The sequence below is a fragment of the Capra hircus genome, chromosome 4, assembly GCF_001704415.2.
Source record: "Capra hircus breed San Clemente chromosome 4, ASM170441v1, whole genome shotgun sequence".
In the NCBI taxonomy this organism is placed as follows: domain Eukaryota; kingdom Metazoa; phylum Chordata; class Mammalia; order Artiodactyla; family Bovidae; genus Capra; species Capra hircus.
This window is the reverse complement of record NC_030811.1, coordinates 118,120,514-118,135,862: the sequence shown is the minus strand read 5'-3', so window position 1 is coordinate 118,135,862 and position 15,349 is coordinate 118,120,514.

The window sequence follows — 15,349 nt, the reverse complement described above, 5'->3', positions numbered from 1 at the left end:
AAATAAAGTCTGTCCTTGATGCTATAAATTATGAATGGAAATACAAAATAAAAGCTTAGATATAAGAAAAATTTTATATAACATAAAAGCTACAGTTGCCAAATATCAAGAACTGTGGTTTTTCTCTGGTGGACATTTTATCCCAGGGACATTAGGCAACATCTAGAGATATTTGGAACTGTCAAGACTGGGGTAGAGGGTCTGAAATTCAGAAGGTGGTGGTGGTCAGGCTAAATATCAGCATTAATCCCAACAAAGAATGATTTTTTCCTAAATGTCAATACTGATAAGATTGAAAATGTGTAGTCCGGGGTTGGGGGGAGGGGGGGAAACTTTTAGTTATTTGAAATAGGGAAAAAAACATCAATGCCCAGAGGAGAAAAAAATGTAGGCATTATAATTTTCATGTAAAGTTAAACAAATCCATGTTACTATATGACATGGAATAGATGTAAGGTACATATTACCTAGGATTATGTAAATGGAGTTAAAAAAATACCCATGTTGAATGAAATTCAAAGAAGCAACAAAGCATAAAGATATACACTTGAAAAATACAGTTTCAAGTGATTTTATGAATAATTTCTTTGAAGCTTTCAAAAATTAAGTAATTTTTTTTGTTTTTGCAATGTGACAAAATGGAGAAATAATGAAATTTTTGCTATTTCTTCTATATAACATAGCAGTAATTGAATGCAATACATACTGAAGAAAAAATAAATATGTAACATATAAACAACTTATAAACATTGATACAAATGTCAAATAAAATAAAAGTAACGTCCAACAATATTTAAAACATTAATGTAAAAGAACAGCATAATTAACCAAATTTCTATCTTAGGAATAAAATGTGATTACAAATCAGGTAACCACATTATATAAATAATCATATTATTAGTTCAAAATAAAAATAAATATGGATCTCTCAATACATGAAAATATACTTACTCAAAAGTTAGGCAGAATCAGCACAACCTTGTAAATAATCATCATCCAATTAAAAATACATTTAAAAATGTTGTATTCATGTGTCTTAAGAATCTAAAAATTACAAGGCACATGATATTTTACATACATGTGTGTACATAAGAGAGAAAGAAACATCTAGCTAGAGACAGACAAGGGCATATAAGACATTACTTTATAGAAGGAAACCATAAAATAAATTTATTGTCTTGCTAACTAAAATATTAAATGGTAAACTAAAGGTATATGTATTAGTATTAAAGTTGGCATAAGTATTGGAATTTATATTGTCATATTTGTATAAAATGAAAATTCAAGCTCAACCTAAAAATTTATAGAAAACAAGATAAATAATTTAAGGAAGTTGTTTAAAAGCAAATGTATGGGAGGGCAGTCCTAAGATGGCAGAGGAACAGGATGGGGAGACCATTTTCTCCCCCACAAATTCTTCAAAGGATCTTTTGAATGCTGAGCAAATTCTACAAAACAACTTCTGAATGCTGGGAGCGGACACCAGACACCCAGTAAGGCAGCTCATTCTCTGTTAACAAAAAAAAAAAAAAAAAAAGAAAGAGAGAGAGAGACAAAGAAGTTAGGGACAGAGACCTGTCCTGGGGATAGAGTCATGAAGGAGAAGTTTCCAAACCCCAGGAAACCCTTTAATCAGCAGGTCTGTGGGGAGTTTTTCAATCTCAGAGGGCAACATAACCAGGAAGAAAAAGTATATATATCAGTATCTCAGATATGCAGATGAAACCACCCTTAAGACAGAAAGTGAAAAAGAATTAAAGAGCCTCTTGATCAAAGTGAAAGAGGAGAGTGAAAAAGATGGCTTAAACCTCAACATTCAGAAAATAAATATCATGGCATCTGGTTTCATCACTTCATGGCAAATAGATGGAGAAAGAGTGGAAACAGTAGAAGACTTTATTTTAGAGGGCTCCAAAATTATTACCAAATTCAGACTTAAATTGAAGAAAGCAGGGAAAACCACTATACCATTCAAGTATGACATAAACCAAATCCCTTATGATTATACAGTGGAAGTGAGAAATAGATTTAAGGGCCTAAATCTGATAGAGAGAGTGCCTGATGAACTATGGAATGAGGTTCATGACATTGTACAGGAGACAGGGAACAAGACAATCCACATGAAAAGAAATACAAAAAAGCAAAATGGCTGTCTTTGGAAGCCTTACAAATAGCTGTGAAAAGAAGAGAAGTGAAAAGCCAAGGAGAAAATGAAAGATATAAGCATCTGAATGCAGAGTCCCAAAGAATAGCAAGAAGAGATAAGAAAGCCTTCTTCTGCGATCAATGCAAAGAAAAAGAGGAAAAGAACAGAATGGGAAATACTAGAGATCTCTTCAAGAAAATTAGAAATACTAAGGGAATATTTCATACAAAGATGGGCTCGATAAAGGACAGAAATGTTATGGACCTAACAGAAGAAAAATATATTAAGAAAAGATGGCAAGAATCCACAGAAGAACTATATAAAAAAGATCTTCGTGACCTGGATAATCACTATAGTGTGATCACTCATCTAGAGCCAGACACCCTGGAATGTGAAGTCAAGCGGGCCTTAGAAAGCATCACTATGAACAAAGATAGTGGAGGTGATGGCATTCCAATTGAGCTATTTCAAATCCTGGAAGACAATACTGTGAAAGTGCTGCACTCAATATGCCAGCAAATTTGGAAAACTCAGCAGTGGCCTCAGGGCTGGAAAAGGTCAGTTTTCATTCCAGTCCCAAAACAAGGCAATGCCAAAGAATGCTCAAAGTATTGCACAATTGCACTAATCTCACACACTAGCAAAATAAAGCTCAAAATTCTCCAAGCCAGGCTTCAGCAGTACGTGAACCGTGAACTTCCTGATGTTCAAGCTGGTTTTAGAAAAGGCAGAGGAACAAGAGATCAAATTGCCAACATCTGCTGGATCATGGAAAAAGCAAGAGAGTTCCAGAAAAACATCTATTTCTGGTTTATTGACTATGTCAAATCCTTTGACTGTGTGGATCACAATAAACTATGGAAAATTCTGAAAGAGATGGGAATAGCAGACCACCTGATCTGCCTCTTGAGAAATCTGTATGCAGGTCAGGAAGCAACAGTTAGAACTGGACATGGAACACCAGACTGGCTCCAAATAGGAAAAGGAATACGTCAAGGCTGTATTTTGTCACCCTGCTTATTTAACTTCTATGCAGAGTACATCATGAGAAACGCTGGACTGGAAGAAACACAAGCTGGAATCAAGATTGTTGGGAGAAATATCAATAACCTCAGATATGCAGATGACACCACCCTTATGGCAGAAAGTGAAGAGGAACTAAAAAGCCTCTTGATGAAAGTAAAAGAGGAGAGGGAAAAAGTTGGCTTAAAGCTCAACATTCATAAAACGAAGATCATGGCATCTGGTCCCATCACTTCATGGGAAATAGATGGGTAAACAGTGGAAACAGCGTCAGACTTTATTTTTTGGGCTCCAAAATCAGTGCAGATGGTGACTGCAGCCATGAAACTAAAAGACGCTTACTCCTTGGAAGAAAAGTTATGACCAACCTAGATAGTATATTCAAAGGCACAGACATTACTTTGCCGACTAAGGTCCGTCTAGTCAAGGCTATGGTTTCTTCAGTAGTCATGTATGGATGTGAGACTTGGACTGTGAAGAAGGCTGAGTGCCGAAGAATTGATGCGTTTGAACTGTGGTGTTGGAGAAGACTCTTGAGGGTCCCTTGGAATGCAAGGAGATCCAACCAGTCCATTCTGAAGGAGATCAACCCTGGGATTTCTTTGGAAGGAATGATGCTAAAGCTGAAGCTCCAGTACTTTGGCCACTTCATGTGAAGAGTTGACTCATTGGAAAAGACTCTGATGCTGGGAGGGATTGGGGGCAGGAGATGAAGGGGACAACAGAGGATGAGATGGCTGGATGGCATCACGGATTCGATGGATGTGAGTCTGAGTGAACTCTGGGAGATGGTGATAGACAGTGAGGCCTGGCATACTGTGATTCATCGGGTCGCAAAGAGTCGGACACGACTGAGTGACTGAACTGAACTGAACTGAAAATCACTTCAGATGGTGACTGCAACCATGAAATAAAAAGACACTTACTCTTTGGAAGAAAAGTTATTACCAACCGAGACAGCATTTTAAAAAGCAGAGACATTATTTTGCCAACAAAGGTCTGTCTAGTCAAGGCTACGGTTTTTTCTAGTAGTCATGTATGGATGTGAGAGGTGGACTGTAAAGAAAGCTGAGCCCCAAAGAATTGATGCTTTTGAACTATGGTGTTGGAGAAGACTTTTGAGAGTTCCTTTGACTTAAAGGAGATTCAATCAGTCCATTCTAAAGGAAATCAGTCCTGAATATTCCTTGGAAGTACTGATGTTGAAGCTGAAACTCCAACAGTTTGGCTACCTGATGCAAAGAGCTGACTCATTTGAAAAGACCCTGATACTGGGCTTACCTCAAAGCTCAGTTGGTGAAAAATTCATCTGCAATGAAGAAGACCTTGGTTTGATTCCTGGGTTTGGAAGACCCACTGGAGAAGGGATAGGCTACCCACTCCAGTATTTTTGGGCTTCCCTTGTGGCTTAGCTAGTAAAGAGTCTGCCTGCAATGTGGGAGACCTGGGTTTGATCCTTGGGTTGGGGAGATCCCCTGGAGAAGGGAAAGGCTAACCATTCCTGTGTTCTGCCCTGGAGAATTCCGTGCATACAGTCTATGGGGTCGCAAAGAGTCAGACAAAACTGAGTGACTTTCACTTTCACTTTCACTTTGATGCTGGGGAAGACTGAAGTTTAGAGAAGAAGGGGAAGACAAAGGATGAGATGGTTGGGATGGCATCACAGACTCAATGGATATGAGATTGAGTAAATTCCAGGATTTGGTGATGGAAAGGGAGACCTGGTGTGCTGAAATCCATGGGGTTGCAAAGAGTCCGATGTGATTGAGCGACTGAACTGACTGAACTGACTGAACTGAAAGCAGAGCCTGGCATGCTCACAGAACAAAAAACTGAGAGAATACCAGAGGAGAGCTAGCCAGCTGGGAATGGGCCCCTCCTTTGCTGGAGGCAGAGAGGAAGGCGGGCGACAGCCAGAAATGGAAGGCAAGAGGCAATCTCGGCCCCAAAGAGACATCCTCCACCAAATTGTGAGCAGGATCTCAGTTGCTAACCAAGTCTGCCTGGGAATTTGGACAGTTGACATCTGTCAGGAGGGTCGCAGCCTGAGATCAGCTCCCCAGAGGAGCCATATGGCAAACCTGAGATGGTGCTCTCACTGCACACCTAGGAAACCAAATGGCTGGGACCAAGGAGGTGATAAGGTGCACCGCCCACCTGGGACAGTGCACTCGCCAAGCACCTGGTCGCCTGAGCTGCTCGGACCTGGGAAGAGCACAAAACACCGGCCCAACGAAGTCTGTGCTTTTGTGGAGACCTTAGAACTGAACCTGAGTGGCTTAAACCTGGGAAGTACACTCAACCCAGGGCCTGCATTGGACAATTCCCCTGCAGAGCAACCTGGAGCCTGAGCATTGTACACTAGGAAAGTATGACCGTGAATGGGGGCACCCAGTGTGGCCCAGACACTGTGAGCACTCCCCATGCATGCCAGTGATGTTTCTTCACAGTGTTCCTCCCTTCCCACAGCACAACTGAGCAAGTGAGCCTAAATAAGTGATCACCTTTGGCTCCTTGAGTCAGGGAGAAAATTAGACACTGAGGAGACCTGCAAACAGAGGAAAGAAAATAAACAAAGAAGAAGGATCTGCTTTGGAAATGATAGGTACAACAGATTAAAACAATGCAGTTAGCACTGACTGTATTGGAAAGGGACTATATACCATGAGAAGAAGTACAAGCTGGAACAAGGAACTATTTGAGACTGAATTGACCCCACACTACCCTCAACAGCTCTAGAGAAATCCCTAAATGTATTTTACTATTATCATTTTTTAATTTTTTAAAAAAATTTAAGTTCTTTATTACTCCTTTAATTTTCATTTTTATAACCTACTATTACCTTGCAAAAAATACCCTGTTTTAAAAGCAAGTTTCAAATATATATATATATATATGCTTTTATAATATTGTGATTTTTTTTTAATATTGTATTTTTGAGAGTTTAACCTCTACTCTAGATTTTTAATCTTTGATTTTGGGTATTTGCTATCAATTTTGTACCTTTAAGAATCCAATCTTCAGTACTCATTTTTACCTACAAGTGAGATTACTAGTTTGATTGCTCTTTCCCCTTTGACTCTCATTTATCTCCCCCAGATCACCTCTATCTCCTTCCTCCCCCTTCTCTTATCTGCTCGACTCTGTGAATCTCTTTCGGTGTTCTGGGCTGTGGAGAACACTTAGGGAACTGTTTCCCAGCTAGATTGGTCTCCCTCCTTTTGACTTTCCCTCTTCTCCTCCTGGTCACCTCTATCTCCTTCCTCCTTCTTCTCCTATCTATGTAGCTTTGTGAACCTCTCTGAGTGTTCCAGGCTGTGGAGAACATATAGGGAATTGATTACTGGCTAGATTGCTGGCTAGATTGCTAGATTGCTCTCACCCCTTTTGATTCCCCCTCTTCTCCTCCTGGTCACCTCTATCTCCCTCCTCCCTCCTCTCTTCTCCATGTAACTGTGAACCTTTCTAGGCATCCCTCAAGTGGATAATTTTTTCACCATTAACTTAGACGTTTTGTCATCTGTGCTGTATGGATGGAGAAGTCTTGAGGCTACTGTAAGAATAAGACTGCAAGCCAGAGGCAGGAGGTTTTAAATCCAAAACTTGGGAATATCAGAAAAATCCTAACTCCAGGGAATATTAATCAACAAAAGCTCATCCAAAAACCTCCATACCTACAATGAAACCAAGCTCCACCCAAGAGCCAACAAGGTTCAAAGTAAGACATAGCAAGCTAATTCTCCACCAACGCAGGGACATAGCCCTGAGCATTAAAATACAGGCAGCCATAAATCACACCAATCCCATAGACACCTCAAAACTCACTACAGGACACTTCATTGTGCTGCAGACAGAAGAGATGCAGCTCCATTTGCCAGAACTCTAAGGCAAGCTCTCTTAACCAAGAAAGCTTGACAGGCCTCTCGTGCAACCCCACCTACAGTGAGGAAACTCCATAATAAAGAGGAACCACAAACCTCCAGCATACAGAAAGGCCACCCTAAAAACACAGCAATCTCCAGAAAAAGAAAAGACAGAGAAAAATTCAGCAGGTAAAGGAACATGATAAATGCCCACCAAACCAAACAAAAGAGGAGATAGAGAGTCTACCTGAACAAGAATTCAGAATAATGATAATAAAAATGTTCCAAAATCTTGAAAACAAAATGAAGTTACAGATAAATGGACTGGAGACAAGGATTCAAAAGATGCAAGATATGTTTAACAAGGACCTAAAAAAAAAACAAACAAACTAAAAAAGCGTGAATCAATAATGAATAATGCAATAACTGAGATCAAAAGCACTCTGGAGGGAACCAACAGTAGAATAACTGAGCCAGAAGATAGGATAAGTGAGATGGGAAATAGAATGGGGAGAATAAGTGAAGCAGAAAGGGAAAAGAAAAAAAGAATTAAAGGAAAGGAGAACAACCTCAGAGTTCTCTGGGACAATGTTAAATGCCCCAACATTTGACTCATAGGAGTCCCAGAAGAAGAAGATAAAAAGAAAGGCCATGAGAAAATACTTGAGGAGATCATATTTGAAAACTTGCTGAAAATGGGGAAGGAATTAGCTACCCATGTCCAAGAAAAGCAGAGGGTCCCAAACAGGATAAACCCAAGGTGAAACACTCCAAGACACATATTAAACAAATTAATGAAGATCAAACACAAAGATCAAATACTAAGAGCAGCAAGGGAAAAACAACAAATAAAACACAAGGGGATTCCCATAAGGATAAAAGATGATCTTTTAATAGAAACTCTTCAGGCCAGAAGGGACTGGCAGGACATACTTAAAGTGATGAAAGAGAAAAACGTGCAATCCAGATTACTATACCAAGCAAGGATCTCATTCAAATATGAAGGAGAAATCAAAACCTTTACCGACAAGCAAAAGCTCAGAGAATTCAGCACCACTAAAGAAACTTTCCAACAAATGCTAAAGGATCTTCTCTAGACATGAAACACAGAAAAAGTGTACAAAGTGGAACCCAAAACAACAAAGTAAATGGCAACGGGCTCATACTTATCAATAATTACCTTAAATATAAATAGGTTGAATGCCCCAACCAAAAGAAAAAACCTGACTGATTGGATATAAAAACAAGACCAATATATATGCTGTCTACAAGATATCCACAAAAAAACAAGGGACACATACAGACTGAAAGTGAACGGATAGAAAAAGATATATCATGCAAATGGAGACCAAAAGAAAGCAGGAGTAGCAATACTCATATCAGATAAAATAGATTTTAAAACAAAGGCTGTGAAAAGAGACAAAGAAGGACACAACATAATGATCAAAGGACCCATCCAAGAAGAAGATATATAAATTAAAAATATATATGCATCCAACATAGGAGCACTGGAATATGTAAAGCAAATGCTAACAAGGATGAAAGGGGAAATTAACAGTAACACAATAATTGTGAGAGACTTTAATACCTCACTCACACCTATGCATAGATCAACTAAACAGAAAAGTAGAAAGGAAAGACAAACTTTAAATGATGCAATGGACCAGTGACACCTAGCTGATATCTATAGGACACTACAGCACCAAACAATGAATTTCACTTTTTTCTCAATTGCACACAGAATCTCTCCAGGATAGATCACATCCTGTGCCATAAATCTAGCCTTGGTAAATTCAAAAAACTTGAAATCATCTCAAGCCTATTTTCTTGATCACAATGCAGTAAGATTAGGTGTCAACTACAGGAAAAAAACAAACAAACAAACAATTAAATATACAAATATATGGAGGTTAAACAACACTCTTATGAATAACCAACAAATCACAGAAGAAATTAAAAAAAAATCAAAATATGCATAGAAACGAATGAAAACACAACAACCCAAAACCTATGGCATTCAGTAAAAGCAGTGCTAAAGGGAAATTTCATAGCAATACAAGCTTACCTCAAGAAACAGGAGAAAAGATCAAATAAATAACCTAACTCTACACTTAAAGCAACTAGAAAAACAAGAAATGAAGAACTCCAGGATTAGCAGAAGGAAGGAAATCATGAAATTTAGGGCAGAAACAAATGAAAAACAAAAAAGACCATAGCAAAAATCAACAAAGCCAAAAGCTGGTTCTTTTGGAAGATAAATAAAATAGACAAATAAATAGCCAGACTCATCAAGGAACAAATGGAGAAGAATCAAATCAACAAAATTAGAAATAAAATGAAGAAATCACAACAGACAACACAGAAATATAAAGGATCATAAGCAACTCTATCAGCAACTATATGCCAATAAAATGGACAACTTGGAAGAAATGGACAAATTCTTACAAAAGTATAACTTTCCAAAATGGAACCAGGAAGAAATAGAAAATCTAAACAGACCCATCTCAAGCATGGATATTGAAACTGTAATCAGAAATCTTCCAACAAACAAAAGCCCAGGACCAGATGGCTTCATAGCTGAACTGTACCAAAAATTTAGAGAAGAGCTAACACCTATCCTACTAAAACTCTTCCAGAAAATTACAGAGGAAAGTAAACTGCCAAACTCATTCTATGAGGCCACCATCACTCTAATACTAAAACCAGACAAAGATGCCACAAAAAAAGAAAACTACAGGCCAATATTACTGATGATAATAGATGCAAAATCCTTAACAAAATTCTAGCAAACAGAATCCAACAGCATAATAAAAAGGTCATACATCATGGCCAGGTGGGCTTTATCCCAGGGATGCAAGGATTCTTCAATAATGTGATACATCACATTAGCAAATTGTAAGATAAAAACCAAAAGATTATCTCAATAGATGCAGAGAAAGCCTTTGACAAAATTCATCATTTATGATGAAAAACCCCCCGGAAAACAGGGATAGAAGGAATATACTGCAACATAATAAAAGCCATATTTTATAAACCCTTAGCAAACATTACCCTCAATGGTGAAAATTTGAAAGCATTTCCCCTAAAGTCAGGAACAAGACAAGGGTTCCCACTCTCATCATTATTATTCAACATAGTTTTGGAAGTTTTAGGCACAGCAATCAGAGAACAAAAAGGAATAATGGAAATCCAGATTGGAACAGAAGAAATAAAACTCTCACTGTTTGCAGATGACATGATCCTCTACATGAAAGTGAAAGTGAAGTTGCTCAGTCGTGTCCAACTCTTTGCGACCCCATGGACTGTAGCCTACAAGGCTCCTCTCTCCATGGGATTCTCCAGGAAAGAATACTGGAGTGGGTTGTCATTTCCTTCTCCAGGGGAATCTTCCCAACACAGGGTTCAAACCCAGGTCTCCCGCATTGCAGGCAGGCACTTTAACCTCTGAGCTACCAGGGAAGCAGGATACTCTCCATAGAAAACCCTAAAGACACCACCAGAAAATTACTAGAGCTAATCAATGAATATAGCAAAGTTTCAGGATATAAAATTAACATACAGAAATCCCTTGCATTCCTATACACTAACAATGAGAAAACAGAAAGAGAAATTAAGGATACAATTCCATTCACCATTGTAATAAAAAGAATAATATACTTAGGAATAAATCTACCTAAGGAAACAAAAGACCTGTATATAGAAAGATATAAAACACTGATGAAGCAAATCAAAGATGACACAAATAGACAGAGAAATATACCATGTTCATAGAGTATTGAAAGACCAAAATTTTCATTTCATTTCTAGTTCTGCACATAATTCTGTAACAGTTCTATATATATTTCCAAATTATGTATCCTGTTATCTTTGTGTTGATATCAATAAATGAGTAAGTAAAATGAAAACGCAGTGTATGTATCTTGATATGGAACAAAAAATCATAATGAGATTCAGTAATAAAACCAATCAGTCTACTAAACAGATAATCACTGCATATTTTGAAAACAATATGGACCCATTGTCATAATAATTATTATGTATGAACTTCAGCTATGAATATCTATGATGGAGTCAATGAGAGTTGATTTTTTTTCCCCAAATATTGAATTGTAAAGATGACAGTATAGAAGTATCAGAAGGCATTAACCTTCATAGTAAAGATAACCTTCATGGGAAATGTATGCAAATATATAATTGGAGAGGGAGGAAATTTAGCAAAATTGATGAGTTAAAGTTGTTCACTGATATTCCATTGCAAAATGAATTTAACATATTCTCTGAGATGACAGCATATAGGTTTCAACAAAACCCTGTTCCAGAAGTGTAAGGGGGGGAATTTTCTCAGAGGAAACTATTCTAAGGTTGAAATTAAACCTTATCTGGTTTGTAAAGAGAAAGTCCAAAAATTACTGAATATTTTGGTAAAAGAATGTTAGGAGTTCTATGATAATTAGCACTGATTGTTAACACAATATATCAGATCAGTATTTGAATTAGCTTTCAAATTATAAGGACAAATAGATCAAATCTCAAGTTTTTAAATGATCAGTCTTCTTATTATGCTGAGATGTCTTTTCCCCTGTTTTTCTATGAGGGGATTATAAATTTGCAAAGCTCAGCTGCTCTCATTTTATACTCCTGCTAAGCCAGAAGCTCTACAGTTCATCAATCAATGTCCTAAATGCTCACAAGTTATGCACAGTTTTATAGCTTAAGCTGCCTTTCCCCCTCTCTAAATTTTCACCTTCATTTATTCTTGTTCTTTTTCATGATCACATCCTTATTGAGCCTATAACATAAATAAAAAATTGTAAGTTCTTATGTCATTATTGTTCATTTCATGATATCTTCAAAGTAAATAATGTTTTAATCGTATTTGCTTTTAAAATATTAAATTAAATCTAAGTATAAATGAATGTGTGCCTTTCATCTGCACTATTTTTGCGTGAATTGGCTACACTCCTCCGTACACACATGAATAGAAATCACATGCATACCTACAATGTCAAATATCCAAACAAAGAGACAAGAGAGTTGAAGTTTTTGGACCAGTGATAAATTAGCCACCTGTCTTGTGATAAGATTAGGATATTAACTTACTGTTGCTGCTGTAACCAGCTACAGCAAACAATGATTTAAAACAAAGCAGTTTTATTGTCTTACCTTATGGAGGTCAGAGTCTGATATAGGGGTAAAACCGAGATTAGCAGAAGGACTTCAACCCTTCTTTATGGGGCTGCACCCTCTTCACAAGGTTTTATGGAAGAATGCATTTCCTTATTTTTTCCAGCATGAGAGCCTTGGCTCAAGCCTCATTCTTCCTTGAAAAAGTCATCAAAGTTGTGCCAAGTATTTCTCTCCCAACCCCCTCTCCCACTCATAGGAAACCTTGTGATTATATTGGGCCTACTCGTGTACAATAATCTCTCCAACTCAAAGTAAGTTGATTACAATTTTAAAGTCATGGGCAATTATTTTTCCATGCCACTATTTAATCTACAAAAATTAGATGCAAATCTATTTATCTAAAGTACAAAATGATCCTTTTTATTTTGTCTTCCACTATTCCCTAAAGAATCTTCAAAAATAACAGATTGTGGTTTAAAAAATGTGCTAATAAAGAAATTAGGTGTGATGAAGGCAAATATTAGAAACTTCATAACTAGTTATTAGGAATATTTCCTATGGTTTGTTGATTTCTTGCATGCAATAGTAAACAAAATGTGCAAAGATAATTCAACTTGTCCACACACACAAAAACATACATAGTTGTACACATCATTACAGAGGTAAGAGAAAATCCTAAAAGTTTTCTCAGAATCTTCTATACACTTCTCTCATGTCTTTAGAATAAATTCTTCACTAATCACTATATAAAATGCAGCACAACTAGAATTTTGTTGTTGTTGCTAGTCAGGCTTGTTTGTGAAAAGTGTTTATTACACTTTTTTCAATGTGTAAGATTTTGTTTCATTTTTATAATTTACTTTTTGTTGCTTATTTGATTTTATTTTGTTCTTATTTTTTTCTATTTTCTTAGTAAAGATGTTTAAGTTATTCATCTGAGAAAATGCTTTGCTAATAAAACATTTCATTGTTGTTTTCAGTCACCCAGTCATGCCTGACTTTTTGTGACCCCATGAACTGCAGCATGGTAGGCCTCTCTGTCCCTCATTGCCCAAAGTTTGCCCAGGTTCATGTCCATAGCATCAGTGATGCCATCCAGCCATCCTATCCTCTGATTCCCTCTTCTCCTTCTACCCTCAAACTTTCCCAACATCAGGAATTTTTCCAATGAGTCAGGTTTTCACATCAGATGACCAAAATACTGGAGTTTCAGCTTTTCCAACATATATTGAGGGTTGATTTCCCTTAAGATTGATTTGATCTTCTTGTTGTCCAAGAATTTCTCAGGAGTACTTGCAGCACCATAGTTTGAAGGCATCAATTCCTCCACAGTCTCTCTTCTTTATGGTCCAGCTTTCACAACCATTGGTGACCACTGGGAAGACCATAGACTTGACCATATGGACTTTTATCGACAGGGTAACGTTTCTGCTTTTTAGCACACTGCTTAGGTTTGTCACAGCTTTCCTGGCCAAGAAACGAATCTCTTCTGACTTTATGGCTGCAGTCACAATCTACATAGATTTTTGTGCCCAAGAACAGAAAGTCTGTCACTATTTCCAGCTTTCTCCCTGTATTTCCCATGAAATAATGGGGCTGGATGTCATGATCTTAGTTGTTTTTTTTTTTTTTTTAATTAATTAATTTATTTATTTTTTTAAATTTAAGCCAGCTATTTCACTCTCCTCCTGTGGTATCATCCCCAAATACCTGAGGTTGTTGATGTTTCTCCTGCCTATCTTGATTCCAACTTGTAACTTATCCAGTTCCACATTTTTCATGATGTACTCAGCATATAGATTAAACAAACAGGGTGACAGAAGACAGCCCTGTATTATTTCTTTCTCAATCTTGAGTCTATCAGTTGTTCCATACAGAGTTCTAACTGTTGCATTTTGACCCATATATAGGTTTCATAGGAGACAGGTAAGATGGTCTGGTATTCCCATCTCTTTAAGTTTCCATGGTTTGCCATGAACCACACATTCTATTGCTTTGCCATAATCCATGAAACTGAGGTAGTAGCTTTTCTGAAATTCCCTTGCTTTCACTATGATCCAGCAGATGTTGGCAATTTAATCACTGGTTCCTCTGCCTTTTCTAATCCCAGCTTAAACACCTGGAAGTTCTTGGCTTGCATAATGCAGAAACCTAGCATGCACGATTTTAAGCATGACCTTACTAGCATGGGAGATGAGTGCAAGTGTTCAATGGTTAACACATTTTTTAGTACTACTTTTCTTGGGAATTAGGATGAGGATTTTGCAGTACTGTGGCCACTGCTGGGTCTTCCAGATTTGCTGATGTACTGAATGCAACCTTCGATGGCATCACCCTTTGGTGTTTTTTTTTGTTTTGTTTTGTTTTTTGATTTTTACTTTATTTTACTTTACAATACTGTATTGGTTTTGCCATTCATTGACATGAATCCACCACGGGTGTATACAAGCTCCCAATCCTGAATCCCCCTCCCACCTCCCACGCCATATCATCTCTCTGGATCATCCTTTGGATTTTTAAATAGTTCTACTGGAATTCCATTGCATCCATCGGCTTTACTAACAAGTGCTTCCTAAGCCCCACTTGACTTCACTCTCCAGAATGTCTATCTCTGGGTGCTGACCACACCATTGTAGTTATTTGGTTCATTGAGATATTTTTTTATATAGTTCTTCTATGTATTATTTCCATATCTTCTTGATCTCTTCAGTGTCTACCAGATGTCTACAGTTTCTGTCGTTTAATGTGCACATCGTTTGGCTAAATGTTTTCTTGATATTTCAGTTTTCCTGAAGAGATTTTTAGTCCTTCACCTTCTGTTGTTTTCTTCTAGCTGTATACACTGTTCATGTAATAAGGCCTTCTTGTCTCTCTGAACTCTTCTTTGAAAATCTGCATTTAGTTGGATATACCTCTCATTTTCTCTCTTTCTTTTCACGTCTCTTCTTTCTTTAGCTATTTGTAAGGCCTCCTCAGATAACCACTTTGCCTTCTTGATTTTCTTTTCCTTTGGGATAGTTTTATTTGCTGCCTCCTGTACAATATTATAGACCTCCACCATATTTCTTCAGGCATTCTGTCTACCAGATCTAATCCCTTGATTCATTAACTACACTTCATATCCACAGGGAATTTGATTTAAATAAATGTCTTGGCCTACTGGTTTTCCCCATTTTCTAAAGTATAAGCC